The 17953-nt window shown below is 38.5% G+C and overlaps 1 pseudogene; it reads left to right on the top strand.

The window, feature by feature from the left end:
* The first annotated feature begins 4061 nt into the window (after positions 1–4061).
* LOC147628148 (uncharacterized) lies at positions 4062–5459 on the top strand (annotated as a pseudogene).
* The last annotated feature ends 12494 nt before the right edge of the window (positions 5460–17953 follow it).

Here is a 17953-nt window from a genome sequence, read left to right on the forward strand (position 1 = left end):
TTAGAGTAGGCTAATTAATCACAACCTGGATCTTAGCAGGATTTGGAGTCAACCCTTCCTTTCAAACTATATGACCAAGATGAATCACAAAATAAATGCAGTTTTTGCTTACCCAATAGCAATATAAAGTAGAAAGAAAAGACCCAAAGGATAACTCGTTAAAATATCATCACCAGAGGCGTGTGTGAAAGACATAAGAGTCAAGTGTCTGTTTGTGAAAGGCCAAAAAGTGCCCAAGTGAAAATCCTAAGCATATCACAATTTGTTATTCATAAAGTTTTTTACAATCAAATCGCTTATACTAGATCGACAACCATAATTTTCAAGTCGAGTTTCCGCGCCGCCTATGCAAGATGCGGTAGGCATAATGGTCAAGTCAAGCCAGGGTTATTGGAGTGAAGACATAATTCCCACTAACACATTGATTCACAGAGTGCATTTAACTAAAACCTTGACTCCAAGAGTCTCTCAAGTGCATTCCTAGATGGGGGGGAGGAGGGGCACTAGCGAGAGGATGGAAGGGAAACCTTTCTCTATTGGCCTAGTGTAAGACCCATCACGTGAGAATTCTATGATAAATCTTTGTGATGAAATCCCCAAAGTAAAAACCTCATCATCAAAAAGGCCATAGAACCTCATTGAGTATTTTTGCACCGCATATTTTATGTATTCTATTGCATCCCTAGGTGTGCCTATATTGCACTTACACATACATGTATTCTATTGCATGGAACTATTTTATGTATTCTATTGCATCCCTAGGTGTGCCTATATTGCATGTACACATACATTAGGTACCTTGCTTTTGTTGAGATCCTTGTACTAACACACAACCAAAGCTGAAGAAACCCCAAAGAAGGAAAAAGGAAAAATTATAACTATCAAGTTTTGGATCGCCGATTTGAATCCATTTAGTGACCCAAAATTTTGGATCGCCCACCGCCACACTTCCGATCACGCTGATCTCAAATCCTTGATCTTGATCGTGGACGTTAAAATTTTCACTTGTGATCTTGTCTAATCTTGTCTAATCACGCCGATCTCAAATCCTTGATCTTGATCGTGGACGTTAAAATTTTCACTTGTGATCTTGTCTAATCTTGATTTCTTTTGCTGATCTTATCTTTTAGCCAATCCTAACTTTAGATCACCTCTTTTCAGATATCATGGATCTTGAAATCTACCAACATACGATACCCATGCGCAAAGATGCTAAGCCGTCAAAGCAGCATCTGTACACCTACAATGAGAACGTTGGCAACAAAATAAAAGAAGAAATTGACAAGTTGCTAGCAACTGAGTTCACCTATTATGGTATTGCCCAAGAAGAATGGAAAACTCAAAGTGTGCGTCAATTTAAATAATGTCAATGTTGTGATTGTCTGTGACCACTATCCTTTTTCAATTACAGATCAGGTGTTAGAGAGGGTAGCGGGCAAGAAGACTTATAGATTTCTAGACGGAGATATAATCAAGTTTTTATAGATCCAAAGGATCAACATAAGATAGCATTTGCCACTGAGCGGGGAGTGTTTGCATATAGAGTCATGCCGTTTGGATTGACGAATGCTCCAACTACGTTCTAGCAGCTAATGAGCCACACATTTAAAGAGTACCTTCAATTGTTTTCTTGAGATATTCATGGACGATCTCTGTGTGCATTTTGTTGATAGAGAAGAACACATTAAGCAACTCAAGCTAGTATTTCAAAAGTGGCCAATGTATCACATCTACCTTAATCCTAAGAAATGCAAATTTATAGTTAGGCAAGGCAAGATTTTGGGCCATGTAGTGTCTAGAAATGACATATCTACGGATGCAGACAAGATTGCAGTCATTGTTGATCTTCCAAGACCTCACAATGTAAAGGGAGTTCAAGTGTTTATGGGCCATTGTGGTTACTATCATAGATTCATTTACATAACACACTGAAATAGCTAGACCCATGTGCGTGCTCCTCATTGTCTTTGAATGGACAGACGACTACAAACAAGCCTTTGAGAAGTTGAAACAAGCATTAGTGTCAGCACCTATTCTTAGGGCACCTGATTGGAACACCATTTTCCATGTGCATATTGATGCAAATCGATGATCTCGTCATAACTTCTATGATCATCGATCCCAAAAAATCTCTCATCATCACATAACTTCTGATTCATCGATCTCAATCCTTGGGATCATTGCCTTTCAAATCGTGTCGTGGGATTTTTTAGATCACCCTCAATTTTGGATTGCCCAATTAATTTGACATCAAGATCATTTTACAGGTTTGGATCACTCCACCCCAACCTAATTACCACATGGATAACTGAGAAGCCTATATAAAGCTGAAGCCCTAAGCAGTTTTCCACTTCACCGATGATCTTAATTCAATAGCCTTGAAACTCTCTCGAAATTTCCTCTCCATTGAAATCAACCACACCAAGCTCAAGCATAACCTCCAGTAATGATTACAACCAAGGCAAGTTGATTTTCTAGGGGCTAGATAGCCTACTGCAGGGATATTACAAAGTGTAGGGTGTAGCAAGATGACTACCACATAGTCGGGTCCCATAAAACATGCAGTAGCACCCAAGGAGGCCATAGCAAGATGACTACCACACGTTGGGAAACATGCAGTAGTACCCAAGGAGGCAGTTCCTCTATACGTCCCTTAGGAAGTCACAACAAAGAGGGTAGGATACCTCCATGGTGCAGAATTGGAAAGGGTAAAAATGGGTACATGCTCAAATGTCATGTCAAATATGGACACATGCACTAAACAAGACTTTCTATGCCATGTTGTTGTTGCCACACTACAACAAATTGATCTTGGAGGATGTTAAGGCTAGCCAGCTCTTACAAAAAATAGGACTCCTCAACTTTTTTAGGCTGCACTATGGGGGATGGATTACCTGAGGTGCTTTCAAGCCATGGCCTCCTATGACCGCATATAACAAAGGCCTTTCATATAGACTCAAAGAGGGTAAAGAGTAATCTTGAGACTAGGCACCAAAGAACTCCCTCAAGTTTCCAAGAGTAGGACATGCTTGGATAAAGCACAATTCTACTGAGGCAAAGTGGACAACAGCATTGTTCGACTTGACGGGGGCTCGACAAGCTGACCAAGCCTCATTCGACAGATGTTAAATTTCCATAGTCACACCTACAAAGAAAATTTGCACATATTTCTCTTTTTATAAGCCTAACAGATTTATAGACATCAACATAGGGATGCTCCTCAAGATTTAAAGAGCCTATAAAGAGTAGGAGATTGAGGCAACTGTGTAAAACTATAGAACTAGTCTATCGAGATCTCAAGAAATTACTTACATTGGGAGGCTAATACTTGTGTGGAAGTCTTAAATCAAAAAACTAGTGGTGGTTAACTAGACAGATAGTTTAGGCGAGTCCACTTACAAAATTTTTCGAAGGACATCTAAATAGAACAAAGTGGTAGGCATTGTCGAATCCATTTATTAAAGTCACTTGTAATTTTTTGTCCACCTCAGCGAGGATTTTAACACTTATTGTAATATCATTAGGAGAAATGTGGACTAATTTTGGGCCTTTTAGTTCTAGAGAGAGAGTGGCGCTCAACCAATGAGGAGGAGGACGCTTCCGTAATAAAACGGAGAAATTCAGAATTTTAAAGCAAGAATTCAAGTAAATAGAGTAAAATTATGCTAATACATCTTAAAATAACATTTACTCAACTTAAAATAATAATAAAATAATACTACCGAATAATTCAAGTAAATAGAGTAAATAGAGTAAATAGAGTAAAATAATACTACCGAATAATTCAAGTAAATAGAGTAAAATTATGCTCAAAATGCATCTGAAAATAACATTTACTCAACTTAAAATAATAATAAAATAATACTACCGAATCTTTGCACTTATAAAAGATAGTGGTAGTTAATGATAGAGAATGGTAGTTAATGATAGAGAATCTCTAAGTTTCCCCCCAAAACTAGCTCTGATCTTCTTCGTCTCCAACATAGTCATTCTTTCTTTTTCTAAGTCTTCTTCAAATTAAGCTCTCATCTTCTTCTTCCGTGTGTCTTTTGCTACACAAAATGGCAACCTGTAGAAAGCCTCGAACTAGCATTTCAGCTATTATTGTATTCAATAGTTATAATACGGACGATGGGACATGGATACCATCTACAATTATAATCGAGAGCTGGGTACTTTTACAATTATAATCGAGAGGAAGAGGAGAAACGCTGATGAATTTGTGGAGCCATTCAAGGGACAAGTTAAAGAGTCCAAGGTATGTGAACAATCGAGCAAGTGTGTGACAGAGGTACTAATACAACATGTTTTCCAGCATGTAGAATTGAGGGTGAAAAAATTTCCTCCTGGTCTTCAATGATATCGTCCCAACTATGAGTAGTATCTTAGTCAAAGCTTCTTTAGTTTTAAAAGTGTTTAATTGTTGTTATTATGCAGTTTTTTATCCATTCAATCATATCTCCTTATGATTTTAAAAGTGTCTAATTGTTGTTTTAAAAATGTCTAATCATTTGGTTTTATGCAGATATTTATCCATCCAATAGGATAGACTAGCAACCAATGGAGAGCATAAGTGGGATTTTTGAGGCTTTCCATGCATATGTAGGAGAACAAATTTACAAGGGAAGAACTCATAGAGATCTTGCAGAGACCACGGCATATTTTTCTATGATATGCAATACTTAGAACCAAACACATCTTCTAGATGGGGTCATTTGACTCCATTACCCCTCCCATTATTTGGAAGCAAAGATTGGCCATTGCCAACTTCACAAACTAGTGAAAGTTATAGGATCAGGTTGTATCACGACATACAGAAGTCTCTTAAGGCATTTGTTGCAACAAAGAATGTCGAGCTTACTATTTTTATGCCTATCAAAGTGTTTGTTGACTTCTTCTTTGATGAAGAAATAAGAAATACTTCAACAATGTTTATTTGCAAGTCAAGTAAGGCACTGGACTTTTTGGACAATGGTTGGGACATGAGAAAGACAGAAGGCATCATTTCTGTTTTGGAGAAGAAGTCAATAGTTTGCAAGTACATTATTGGTTCTCAAAACTTCATTGCAACTTTTCACTACACCAGATATCATTATGTTAATGGCAACCTTGTTCCATTAGATCAAGATTTGGAGTCAGATCCCGAGAATATGCCTTTAGTAATGGAGATATATTTGGAAGGGCAATTGCTTACAATGCTGAACACACTATCTAAAACATCTCTTTCTCAAATTAGAGAAGACCTTACACACGAGGAGATTGAACAATTGCTAAAAGATTATACATTTACAATGGATACTAAACCATTTATATTTACATTCACCATTTAGTATGCTGTGCATAACGTTATGTAATATTACACCAACAAAACCCCTTTTTTATAGGTACCAAGGCGAAAAGAGAAAATGACTTTCTGCAAAGAATCTGTCTCTCATACTATTCACTTGATTAATCGTTGAAATGATGACAGTATTGAGACATTGTAACTCCAAAAGCAATTGTATATATAAAAGATTTTTTTCTTACAAAACAATGTCAGGTCTCTTACAAAATTAATATTAATGTTATAAATGTAAATATAAGTCTAATGATGGTGATGCCGATCAGAAGAGTCAGGGGCACGGGAGCGACGTCGTGATTGGGATTGAGGGGGCCATCGATTTTGCTCCTCTTGCAGCCTTTCCATTTCTCCCCATAGTGTTTCTTCTCTTTCCCTCTCCGCCTGCAGCTCGACCTGCCTCTTGGAGTCCACCCACTCATCCACCTTCACTTGCACCCTGTCATACTCATTCAGGTTGGACTTGTCTTTGCCACTCCTCGTCTCGCTGACGTATTCTCTCTGCAGCTTCCCTTGCGAATTCATCCACCCTCCTGATCTCTTCTTCTATACGATTATGCACAGCTAAAATAATTCTTTGTACAGATTTTGTCCTGAATTGTTTTACGTGCAAGGGAGCATATTTGTTCAGACTTATTTCCTGTACACGGAGAAAAGCTTTGTTAGGGACATAATAGCTACGTTTGATTATGCAAGTCTACGTTACAAACATCACTTACATCAGGAATATCAAAAATTTTCTTTATTAAGGCGTTTAGGGCCGTCCTCCATCTACAAACTGACATCATTTGGCTGGACTGGCATTCTTATCCTACGATATGTCATGCGTTGAACAAGGTTCGGCTCCATTAGGAGATGTTCCAATGCATATACAAACTTTTGAGAACATCTGAGAGGTCCAAAAACCCACATCAGCTTATCCTACTTAAATAAATATATATATGCTTGTGGAAGAGGGAAATGTCAATAGGGACTTACTCTCTAACGCGGCCATGATATTGCTGAACAGAGTTAGCAAAATAACATGTGTTTTGCTCAATATCGTACAACAACAAACTCCAGTGTCGGCTGGAAAAAACAAAGAGGACATAGGTGTTATTAAAGAAAGCACATATAGATTACCAAATATTTGATGTCAATTTTAAACTTAACATGAGACTCACTCTTAATGGTAAGCCGTGAAATCAAGTCTTGCCAAGTCGAGGTTCACTGGTTCAAACCAGGACATAAGGTTCAAAAATGTTGAGCTTTCATTTTGTAATGCCGTCGAAAATGAGAGGATCCATAGTATATGTACAATTTTGGACCTCTTCTGGTAGTAGTAATATACAATACCTAAAGGCAACAATAAAAAGAATAAAGAATTAGTCCACTGGTACTTACAGCTCAGTCATGCATCAACTATATACATCATGCATTGTATATACTATACATACCATAGTAAAATATTGATAATGTTATCTGTGATTTTTGAATGCGTCATTCCTCAAAATATTTAAATCGTATGCATCCAGATGCCTGACAACTCTTTGGCCCCGAAGTGAAAAAGCTGCTCTAACCGGCGTGCGCAGCAGTCTCCAAAACTCTCAATTCTGATATTGTCTGCTTCAATCAGACTTAATTCCCTCTCTATCCTGTCTGTATCTTCTTCTTCTACAATAATTTCAACTTTAGCGGAGGGCTATGGCTGTGCTCTTCTGCAGTAGCCTCCGGTTGTGGTTGTACCTCCGATTCTAGTTGTTTGTGAGGTTCTGCTTGAGGGGCATCATCACTGAAGTGTTCAAGTATCAACCTACTCTGAGAACGGGTGTCCCTGTTGTGAGGAGCATGGTAGCTCTCAGATGGCCTTGTACGAGGATGGAGGGGGGCAGCTGTAAGGATATGCTGCATTCGAGGATCGCTTACAAAAACAAGAACAAGCATCTGGTCGTATCTGTACCGCAATCGACGAAGGGTATCAAAATCCCTTGGCATTATTGTCAGCATGCGGGCATGGAGCGGCGAGAAAGTAAGCATCTTCAAAAAACTCGATGATCCAGTCCCAGTGATTTCTTGAGACACAATAATGTAGATGATTGCCATCGCATGCCGATACTCCATTGCTCATAAATTTCCCTCGCAATCCTCTGGAAAGGGAGCTTGGATATCATCACAAGCTGCATGTGTTGCTCAATGCGACGAAGCTCTTGTAAAACTGCCCTATGATCTTGATACCTCCTTGTTCTACCTTCTTGCACCTGCAGTGACTTGATAGGTCTTTTAAGCTTCCAAGCAGTTGTCTTGGTACGAGCCATCTAAACAAATAAACAAAGCGTTATGAGAAATGCATTTAAAAAAGTCAATACCAAGCGATATAATAGAAATAGGATTCCATAGTACATTGTATTGCTTGGTACTGACTCCATGACCCCATGACTCACAGTGGGGTTGGTACCAAGCAATATAAAGCAGACAGGATTCCCGAGGCCTTTTTATCGCTTGGTACTGACCCCATGACCAACGTTATCACATTGGGTTGGTATCAAGCGAAAAAAAGAATATAGGATTCCGGAGGCCTTTGAATCACTTGGTATTGACCCCATGACTCACAGCACACAGGATTCCGAAGAGGCCTTTGAATCACTTGGTACTGACCCCACTGTGAACGTTATCACAGTGGGGTCGATACCAACTGATATAAAGCAAACAGGATCCCAGAGGCCTTTGAATCGCTTGGTACTGTCCCCATGACTCACAGTGGGGTCGGTACTAAGCGATATAAAGCAAACAGGATCCCAGAGGCCTTTGTTTCACTTGGTACTGACCCATGAATCACATTGGGGTCGGTATCAAGCGATATAAAGGAGATAGGATCCTAGAGTCCTTTGTTTTGCTTGGTACTAACCCCGTGACTCACGATGGGGTCAATACCAAGCAATATAAAGGAGACAAGATTCCGGAGGCCTTTATTTCGCTCGGTACTGACCCCATGACTTAGAGTGGGGTCGATACCAAGCGATATAAAGAGACAGAATCCCAGAGGCCTTTGTTTCGCTCGGTACTGACCCCATGACTTAGAGTGGGGTCGATACCAAGCGATATAAAGAGACAGAATCCCAGAGGCCTTTGTTTCGCTTGGTATTGACCCCGTGATCACAGTGGGGTCGGTACCAACAAGCGATATAAAGGAGACAGGATCTCGGAGACCTTTGTTTTTCTTGGTGTACTGACCCCATGACTCACAGTCATGGGGTCGGTGCCAAGCGATATAAAGGAGACAGGATCTCGGAGTCCTTTGTTTCGCTTGGTGTACTGACTCCATGACTCATAGTGGGGTCGGCACCAAGCGATATAAAGGAGACAGGATCCCGGAGGTCTTTGTTTTGCTTGGTACTAACCCCATGACTCACAGTGGGGTCGGGACCAAGTAATATAAAGCATACAGGATCTCGAAGGCCTTTGTTTCACTTGGTACTGACCCCATGACTCACAGTGGGGTCGGTACCAAACGATATAAAGCAGACAGGATCCTGGCGGCCTTTGTATCGCTTGGTATTGACCCCATGTCCAATGCCATTAAAGTGGGGTTGGTACTAAGCGATATGAAACAAATAGGAGTCCAGGAGTCCAGAGGTACCAATATTGCTTGGTAGTACTAGACCCATGGGCAACGTGAGCCAAGGGGGTCAGTTATTAAGCGATATGGGACCAAAAGGACCCCGATGAAACCCTGAGCGCTCTGTACAGACACTATTATCAACATTCACAAAACAGACAGCAAAACATTAATAGAGGGTCTAAAAGAACTCTAAAATACCTGTAATGGTTGTAGAGGATGATGGTGTTTGGCTCAGTTGGGGGGCGTTGAGGAGGCTAATGTAGTTGGAGACTCGGAGGACGATGGATGTAATAGCGATGGCGTTTGGCTCCTGCTATTGTGTCGGAGACTCAGGCGAAAAAAATGAACACATGCAAGAAAGTTGATGAGTGAGCACATAGTAAATACCATATTCATGCGTCGTTAATGCGGCCGACCTTTTAAATGTCCGCACGAGTGGTATGAGTCGATAACCTCCCAAAACTCCTCGTGTGGTACTAGTTTTTTAAGTCCCAAATCTCCCTTGAGAGCAGTGTTCGGGGAGGATATTTTTGAGAAACGTACCCAGATTCCCATTGGACTCCTCTCAAACCAGCAAATCAAGCAATTTGGGACATACATTTTTAGAAATTTACACTATTTCATAAAGTTTCTTTGCATGCTAAAATTCTTCTAGGTTTAAGTCTTATAGGAAATCCTTAAAGATAACCGTCGCTGTGTGATAAGTTGAGACACCCATTTGCATTGAGTTGCCTACGTTGCCGTCCCTCTGCATCGCCATCGCCACCATCATTGTCCCTCTTGCATCGCCAACGCCATCAATATTTTCTGTAGGTATGCCCATCTCTCCCTCCCTCCCTCCCTCCCTCCCTCCCTCCCTAAGGTTTCAATTGAAATCAAATTTTATAGAGTAGTGGTGGGTTGCAAATGTGTAAACATGAAGGCCAAGTAAGTTTATAGGCCTTCAAGTTGAAGCTTAGGGCAGGCCTTAAATTTTCAGGCCTCGAAGATAGACTATTTCAGCTTACAAAATACAACTAAAATGCAAAATATGCCGCTTGTATGTTTTTTATTTAATATATATAAAGGCTTTATCTTAAAAAAAATAATAAAACTTAATGATCCCTTTAAGTCTCTTTAAATTTAGGGGTCAGTACCAAACGGTGATGGGCTCATGAATTCCACGTGAGCCCTCTACCGCTTGGTATTGACCCCTCTTTTTTTGGTGCTAGTACCAAGCGACAAGGGGCTTGCATGTGTATATCCAAATCTTCTTATCGCCAGGTACTGACCCCATGTATAATAAGCATGCATGTTCTAATTGACTGAAATGTTTTTTAGGCATGTCTTCGAAAGAGTTGACTGAAATGTTTTTTAGGCATGTCTTCGAAAGAGTTGACTGAAATGTTTTTCAGGCATGTCTTCGAAAGAGTTGGACATTGTCTACGAATTGGATGACGAGGCAGAAGAGTCTTGTGCAGAAAAGCTGTTTATGTTCTTGTACAATGCACAAGCCCACAAGCATATCCCAGAGTTGTCTTCAATGTTCAACAAGGAACTTTCTCTTGAGAACGTCATTAATTCTTGTAGGATTGTTCTCGGTGACCGTGAGCAGGAGTATGAGAACACTGTTTCTGCCAATATCGTTATGCCCGATGGTGAACGATATATTCATCCATCTGATTTTGCAACAACAGACAAAGTCATGAAGAGGAGGCTTAGCCGTTGTCTTGAAAAGATTCCCAGCTGCTGGCAGCAATAGAGTAGAGGAGAAATGCCGAATACACTCAAAGAAGTGTCGCCTGCTCCAATTTAGTTATGGTTTTCTTTGTTTTTTGCATCTTCTTACTGAGGACTCAGAGCCCGAGACAGTGACTTTGGCAAGCACTCAAGTGCCAATCGACGATGATGGGGTTGAAGAAGAGGTGGCTATAGACCCAGCAGAGGAGACATCAGAGGCCGAAGAGGAAACCTTTAAGGCTAATGCATCCCTTATCCCCTTCGATGCACCTTTTGATGAGAATGAACAGGGGGAGTTGTCTCACTACCTTCCTTTCCCAGCTTTACTATGGTAGCCCAAGCTGATTATGTATTATTAACAGACATTATGTAACATTTCAATATTCGTGAAGACTATTGCTTGGCTGCCTTAGCAAATTTTAGTGAAGCAGACATGGGTTGGATAGAGGAAGGAGTTGACAATTATCTACTAGCCGATTCTGTAGTCCAGGACTCCAAGTACCTACTGGCAAAAGGAGATATTAAAGAAGATGTTCGATGAAGCTAGGACATATGAAACCCAATTGCCTTCCGAGGAGGAGGCTGCAACAATTGCCAACCGTCTTGGTTTGGCAGATATGGGTAAATTTTTGGCACCAAGCGTGTATGAAGACAGTAAGTCCACGATCCCTTTGTGGACAAGATCCATGTTTGAGGGTGATGAAAATCAACAGGTAATAGAGACGAAGATTTTTCAAACTATAAAAATTTGATTTACGTGGACTTTATTGATTGTGTGAATTAAACATATAACATTGGTACCAGGTTTTTGTATATGATGATGATAGTAGGAGGCTCAAGATCATCCAAAGCTTCCACTTCAAAGTCAACAAGTCATCGAAAGGGATGTTACTCTCGCTCAATATATAGCATTTGAATCATCAAAAGGTACATGTAATTTATGACACTTGCTTAAAATTGACAACAGCAAGAAATGGCATGAGTCATGATGATTACAATTTTATGCAGATCATTATATTTCACCAGGAGTTCTTAAAAGACAATGCAAAATTCCCTTTATTCGCATTCAAAGTACTATTCAGGTTTTGTGGTGGACACAAAGTGCCTTTAAATGCTGAGAAGGTGGTGCTTGTCACCAAGAAATAGTTTGCACTGCGTGTGTTTGGTCAGGAGTATGGTTGCCAAGCACTAAGATGCCCCTACTACCTGTCATATATAGCGCATGCTATTATAGCGGGAATTATAGACCCAGACACATTGCATCCATATGGAAAAAGATATCTAATAAGGACAAGAAAAAGCCGGTCAGAATTGTTGCCTCCAACAGTGCAGATGCCAAAAATAGATCTCCTGGCAGATGAAGAGGAAGAAGAGGAAAAGGAAGGCGAAGAAGGAAGACACTGAAGAAGATCAAGCCCACCTCATCTAGACCACCTTCTCCCAAACCTGACTCTTGAGAGACGCCACAACTGACGGCGCTCTCTCACAGTTGACTGATTCCAAGCGCTTTGTCGCTTTTACTGTGTCAATGATGAGGACTTGAATGTGTCAATGATTAGGACTTGAATGTGTCTTTTTGTTTTGCTTTGTGAATCAATTTCTTGTAAGTCCATTGATGTAACTCTAAAAGACTATTGGCTCAATTCTTGCCTCCACCATGTCTAGTGTGCTTAAAGTAACATGTTCTTGCCATGTAATGTGACTTCTCCATGCCTTGAGTCGACCATATTGACAATGAACCGTATGTCTTTGCAAAATATGGTGTATGCTTATATAGTATATGCTGCAATCAATGACAGAAAAAAATCAGATGTATGTATTAGTTGGTCTCATAGTATTGAGATTGCAGTAGTTTTTAAAGTTCTTATCATGTAATGAGTTACATGTTGATCACTCCATCCTGCAAAGAATTCCTTCCTCTAAGTCTCTAATACGTTTTCAAATAATTTTATCTCACTATTGCTCCAGCTCTTTTTCTCCATGAATGCAAAGATCTTGTCAAGTGAAATCCACACATCTGCCTTCTGATTTTGGATTGAACCTTCATTTCCAATGTCCTTGACTGCATTATGTAGATCTTTCCATCGTTTAAACATCTTTTGCTTGTTTTGATCCGATAGTCTTTGAGGCAATATGACAAAAATCTTTAAGCTTTCACACCACCTATTGATGGTTTTCTTGGTACTTTGCTGCCCCCTTATGACTACTTGTCGTCCTCCTCAATTTTAACATGCCCCCCATGCAAGCCAATGTCTGATAGCACTTTTTCTATTGCTTTGATTGCTTTTAGAGATTATTTTTTAGGTTTTAACGTCCATGCAAAGCACATGTACAAATACACCAACTTCTCTACAATTCTACATAGTGCATGCAATGTGCATATGTGCACTACTCTGGATAGAGTAATATCAAGAACTCCTTTGAAATCTTTAACTTTTAAATGCCTATCAGGAGCTTTGTTGCATAGAATATGATCTAAAGTCTTGGCACTTGACATACAATATAGACATGGACTCTTTGCATTTGCACCTTTGCTTATGTTATACATGCATTTAAGAGTCTTCAAATCACCTGCCATGTGCCATTCCACTTTATAGTCACCGAACCCAGGCACATGAAGGGCCCTTCAATTTCTTTGCTCACTAATCAGTGATGGAATTGTAGTTTAATGATACACCCAATGCAAAATTTCAAAGTCTTTTTATCCACCTGTGTTATTAGGAAGAAGCTCATGTTTAATACAAGTTTCATGTTTAAATTATTTCAACGTAATACATAGTCATATTCAATGATAAAGAAGATACCTCAAAAGATCCAAGCGGCAACACTGAAATATCTTGCATCATCTTTTGTAATTGATGTGTCTAAGGCCCTGTTCATTAGAGTGATAGTAACCCTCTCCATTTTTTTGTTCTTTAAAATCTCACACTCATCTAGTTTCAAGACAAATTTTAGAACTCCTTCACATTCTTCTTGATTAATCTCAAAGAACTGAACTCCATACCTTTGCAAGGCTTCAAGATCAAAGAAAATATTGTTGTGCTGGTTAAGGAGTACCTCTCTATCTCTAGCAACAAATGTTGCTTCAGTATGTATTGGTGAACTAAGCTTCAGTATGTACTGGTGAACTAAGCTTCTCAAACACCTTTGAGTTCACATGTTGGCGTGTAGACTTTACTTGCATTGGTTTTGGAAGTAATGAACCTTTATGCTTCTTACTTTGACATTTCTCTGCTAGTGCCTTAAACAGTATGCTATATGCTTTCTAAGAGATGCCAGTCTCATCCAGCATTGCTTGCACCTGGAGCTGCATCGAGCTAGTTCTTGTTCATAAAAGAAGACACATGCTTCTCATTGATTTTTTGAAACTTCTTTTGATACAGCATCTCTTCCACTATTCCTTTTGGTACCAAATGACTTTAATGCACTCGAGCTTCGGAATGTACCTTGGACTTTGGATGAAGTAAAGATATAAAAATAGAATAACATTAAATCTGATTACTTATGTCTAGTTTCAAACAAAGAACCTAATCTAAAGAGAGAAATATATATGAAACAAGAGTAACATTACCTTACAGCCTGTACTCGCTTCTTCATCCCTCCACTTCCAACTTTCATTTTCTCTATGTTGCAAAGTTGCCTTCTTCTTTTACATGGCCCTAGTGCTGTGTCCTTTCTCCTTAAAGCATCAATCTTTTTCTCCAAGTCTTAAATTGTTTCTTTGTTTGCCATAAGCTTCTCTGCATACAACCCATTTAGTTTTTCTATTTCAGTGTTCTCTATCTGTAGAAAATCCCTCTGTTGTTCTGCAACCATCGCTTTTGTTTCCAAAAGTGTTGGGCATAACCTAGTAAACCTTGTCTACCATCACCAGTGAAATGTAGTAGGTTTGTAATGTTGCAAAATGGAGGTGGTGCATTTGTAAATGGATCCTTGGGATACATTAAGCCATCAGTCCACAAGTCCAAATGACACTCTCCATTATTCCTCCTTGGCTCTTTTTGCTCATTACATTAAAAAAAACTCTTATTTCGTTTCTTCAAAGGCTGGTACCGAGATTGTATGTCCACATGAAGATGGTAAGTATTATATGTTCTTTTACATGCACCATTTCTACTACTGTTAAAATGAGAATTTGAGTGCCTACATGTGTTGTTGAAGGTGGATTAATTGGAATCCCCAAATTTGGATTAATGTTCTCATTTGCAAAGCTAGTATTTTCTGTCATCATAAAACATATTAAAGAATTGAAATAAGAATTAACTCGATTAGTAAGGACGTTTTGTTAAATTTTAGTAGGAAAACCCCCCACGCTCGAGCTGATGAGATCAAAGCTTTCCTCGAATCTTTTAAATGCATAACTACCTCAAATTCTATGAAATCTTGGTTCTGAGATAAGTTTTACATGCATCCAACAAAGAATGCCACCTCATGATGAAACCTCATTGACAAAATATGTATATTTTAATATATTTAAACCTACTATTATAATAGTAAAAAATGAGCCGAATTGCAAATTTAGATATGTTTTAAACCTTTTTTTATTTTCTCGCTCTAAGCTGAGTTGGCACTTCTTACAGGGCCCAAAATTGAGTCCACATTTCTCTTAATGTCTTATTAGTTTTTCCCATTCTAATGAGCACATTACGATGTAAGAGCTAAGTGTAATATCAACATCATATTCACATGTACACTAGTAGCACTAGACACCATAGTTCTTAGTTTGTACACAATGACCGTCCCTAGTTTGGGTGCCCGACCACTCATAAGTTTTGTATAAATAGCAATGATTGGAATGATAACACACACTTTCCTTGTCAAGATTAGAGAGCTCTTATATTATCATGGTATTCTCTTGCTCTTGTGTGGTTGAGAGTATGTGAGTGAGTGAGAGAGGCATTTGGTTATCTATCTCTACCCTATGACAACTATGCTGCTGTGGGGGGATAGTGTCCAATGCAAGCCTACTAAAACACTAGAGTGATGACGACAGTGAAGAAGCGGTCTATATCTATTAGCTGCATTATGTGATTAGAGGGCCTCCCTTGGTAAAAGCCCTAAATGGGAATCTTTGAGGATCCCCACCACGAGACAACTCTTTCTACTCTAGTCTCTATTAACAGAATGTCTATGTGAGTACAATGTATTCTAGTGTGTTCTTGGGATTTAGGTTTTTGGCTTAACGTTGGCCTTTGCTTATGTGATTGTTCATTGGGATCATGTTGCGTGTTTTATCTTGGAAAGGTCTTCTCAAGACATTCCTTTCTAACTTCCTGAGGTCCTTCCCAGATTCTCTTAGGAGATTATGATTCCTTAGTCAAATGGCATTAATTTTAACCTAAAGTTTTCAGGTATAATAGGAGTCTTTCTAAGGTCAAGCTACACAGTCTCTTTCTTATCTGAAATTCATCACATTAAGGTTTGTGGTCTCTAAGAGTCTTATGGCCTTAATTAGGTGCACAACTATGCACAACTTCCATTTAAGTTTTTTCTCTTTAAGGAAATATTCTCTTAAATTCCTACAACTTGATAACCACGTGTATTTACTAAGGTACACCATTGTCTTGCTAGACCTTAATTCTATTTCTTATTAAGGATTCTCTCTCTATTTTTTCCACTTATGTGACAATATAATTCCACACATAATTTAGTTCGTCTTGCTAGACCTTAATCCTATTTCTTTTTAAGGATTCTCTCTCTAGTTTTTCTACGCACACCTAACTTAGTTAACTCTAATCAGTTGGACTCTGTTTTTTTTTTCCCTAGGGTTTAGTCATTTTCTTCGAGTTTTCTTCACTATTTTCTATAGAGAGAAAATGTAAAGTCGACAAGATTTGCTAGGGCCAAACTATATTCACATAGGTTAATTTATTCTCTTTTCTTCACAAAAAAGGTCAAGGGATTACACATCCTTATGAACAATCATTTGTACATTTTGTGCCCTTAATTAATGAGAAACTCTAGGAATTCATCTCAGTACAAATTTGCATAAATTTCATCCCAGCTTGCCAATTGAGATTCAATTATTCTAAAGTCATGCTAAGGTTCACACTCTAAAGTTCTCATTTAAATGCACACCTTTTGTCTTTAAAAATTGTATTTTCTCTCTCTAGAATGTGCATCATAGACAACAATACCTTTAGTTAATAAATTACATAGGAAGAAAGATTTTACATTCTCCCACTTGAAGATCCGAGAAGTCCTCATCTTGCAAATAGGGGATTATCCTTCCTTAATTCTTCTCGTTTCTCCCAAGTGACATTTTCAGTTGGGAAAAATTTCCACTTGATTCTTGTTAATAAAATTTCCACTTGATTGTTGTTAATAAATTACATGAGGGATCATATAGTATGTATTCTTGTGCAAATTTTAGAGAAATTATCAAAGTACCCTATTTTGTAAGAGGCATTCTCTAAAAGGTTTGGAGGGCTTTGATGCTCTCTAAGCTTTAAATATCAACGCTAGTGCCCTTGCCTGTCAATAGGGAGGTACAAGGTTGGAATCTACCCATTCTTGTAGTGGAAAGTTATGGCATCTAAATTCAATACCCTTCCATGTACATATAAAATAAACCACATTTAGTAAAAACACGATAAAATTTTGACTAAGGTTTGATAAAAATTTGACTAAGGTTTTTCATAGGTTAAGAAAGTTATTTTTGACTAGCATTGTCTTATAGAGCTTTCACCAAGGTGGATGCTACTAGAGGATAAGAAGAGTCAGCCAAGTTGTGGTTAGACCTTCTGTAGTGTTTGAGAAATGTGTACGCTGCTTAACTTTAGTTTAAAATTCAAAATGGCAATTTGAGATTTCACAAATTGAACCAGCTAAAAGAAATGCCAAAAAGTATGGCTCTTTTCTTCAAATTTTGGCTTTGAGAAAAAGGTTTTTTGAATGCTTAGCTTGTGGCTACCTATAAGTACTCAATGTCCACGGGTTGTTGTCATGAGGTAGTTTCGTATCGATTTTATTTCTCTTTTTCTTCTTACCAAGTCATTTTTCAGTACATCTAAATGAAAAAAATATTTTTTAAGTTTAAATGATTTTTATTTTCCTTATATATTTTCATGTAGTTTATTTCTTTAATTTTATTTATTTTCACTTGAATTAGAAAGCTTTCAAAAACAAAAGCAAAAACACAATCACTGCTATGTTTAAATAGAATGCCCCATCTAGCAATGAAACCAATGGAAGTATGACTTGAAAGAGAAGCTAAATGCAGATTTCGAATTGCATGGCAAATCTATAAGCATGATATAGCAAATCTATAATCATGCTTTTTGTTAGAAGATGAAAGA

This window comes from Cibotium barometz, chromosome 19 (assembly GCF_041138505.1).
Source record: "Cibotium barometz isolate CiBa-2024 chromosome 19, ASM4113850v1, whole genome shotgun sequence".
NCBI lineage: Eukaryota > Viridiplantae > Streptophyta > Polypodiopsida > Cyatheales > Cibotiaceae > Cibotium > Cibotium barometz.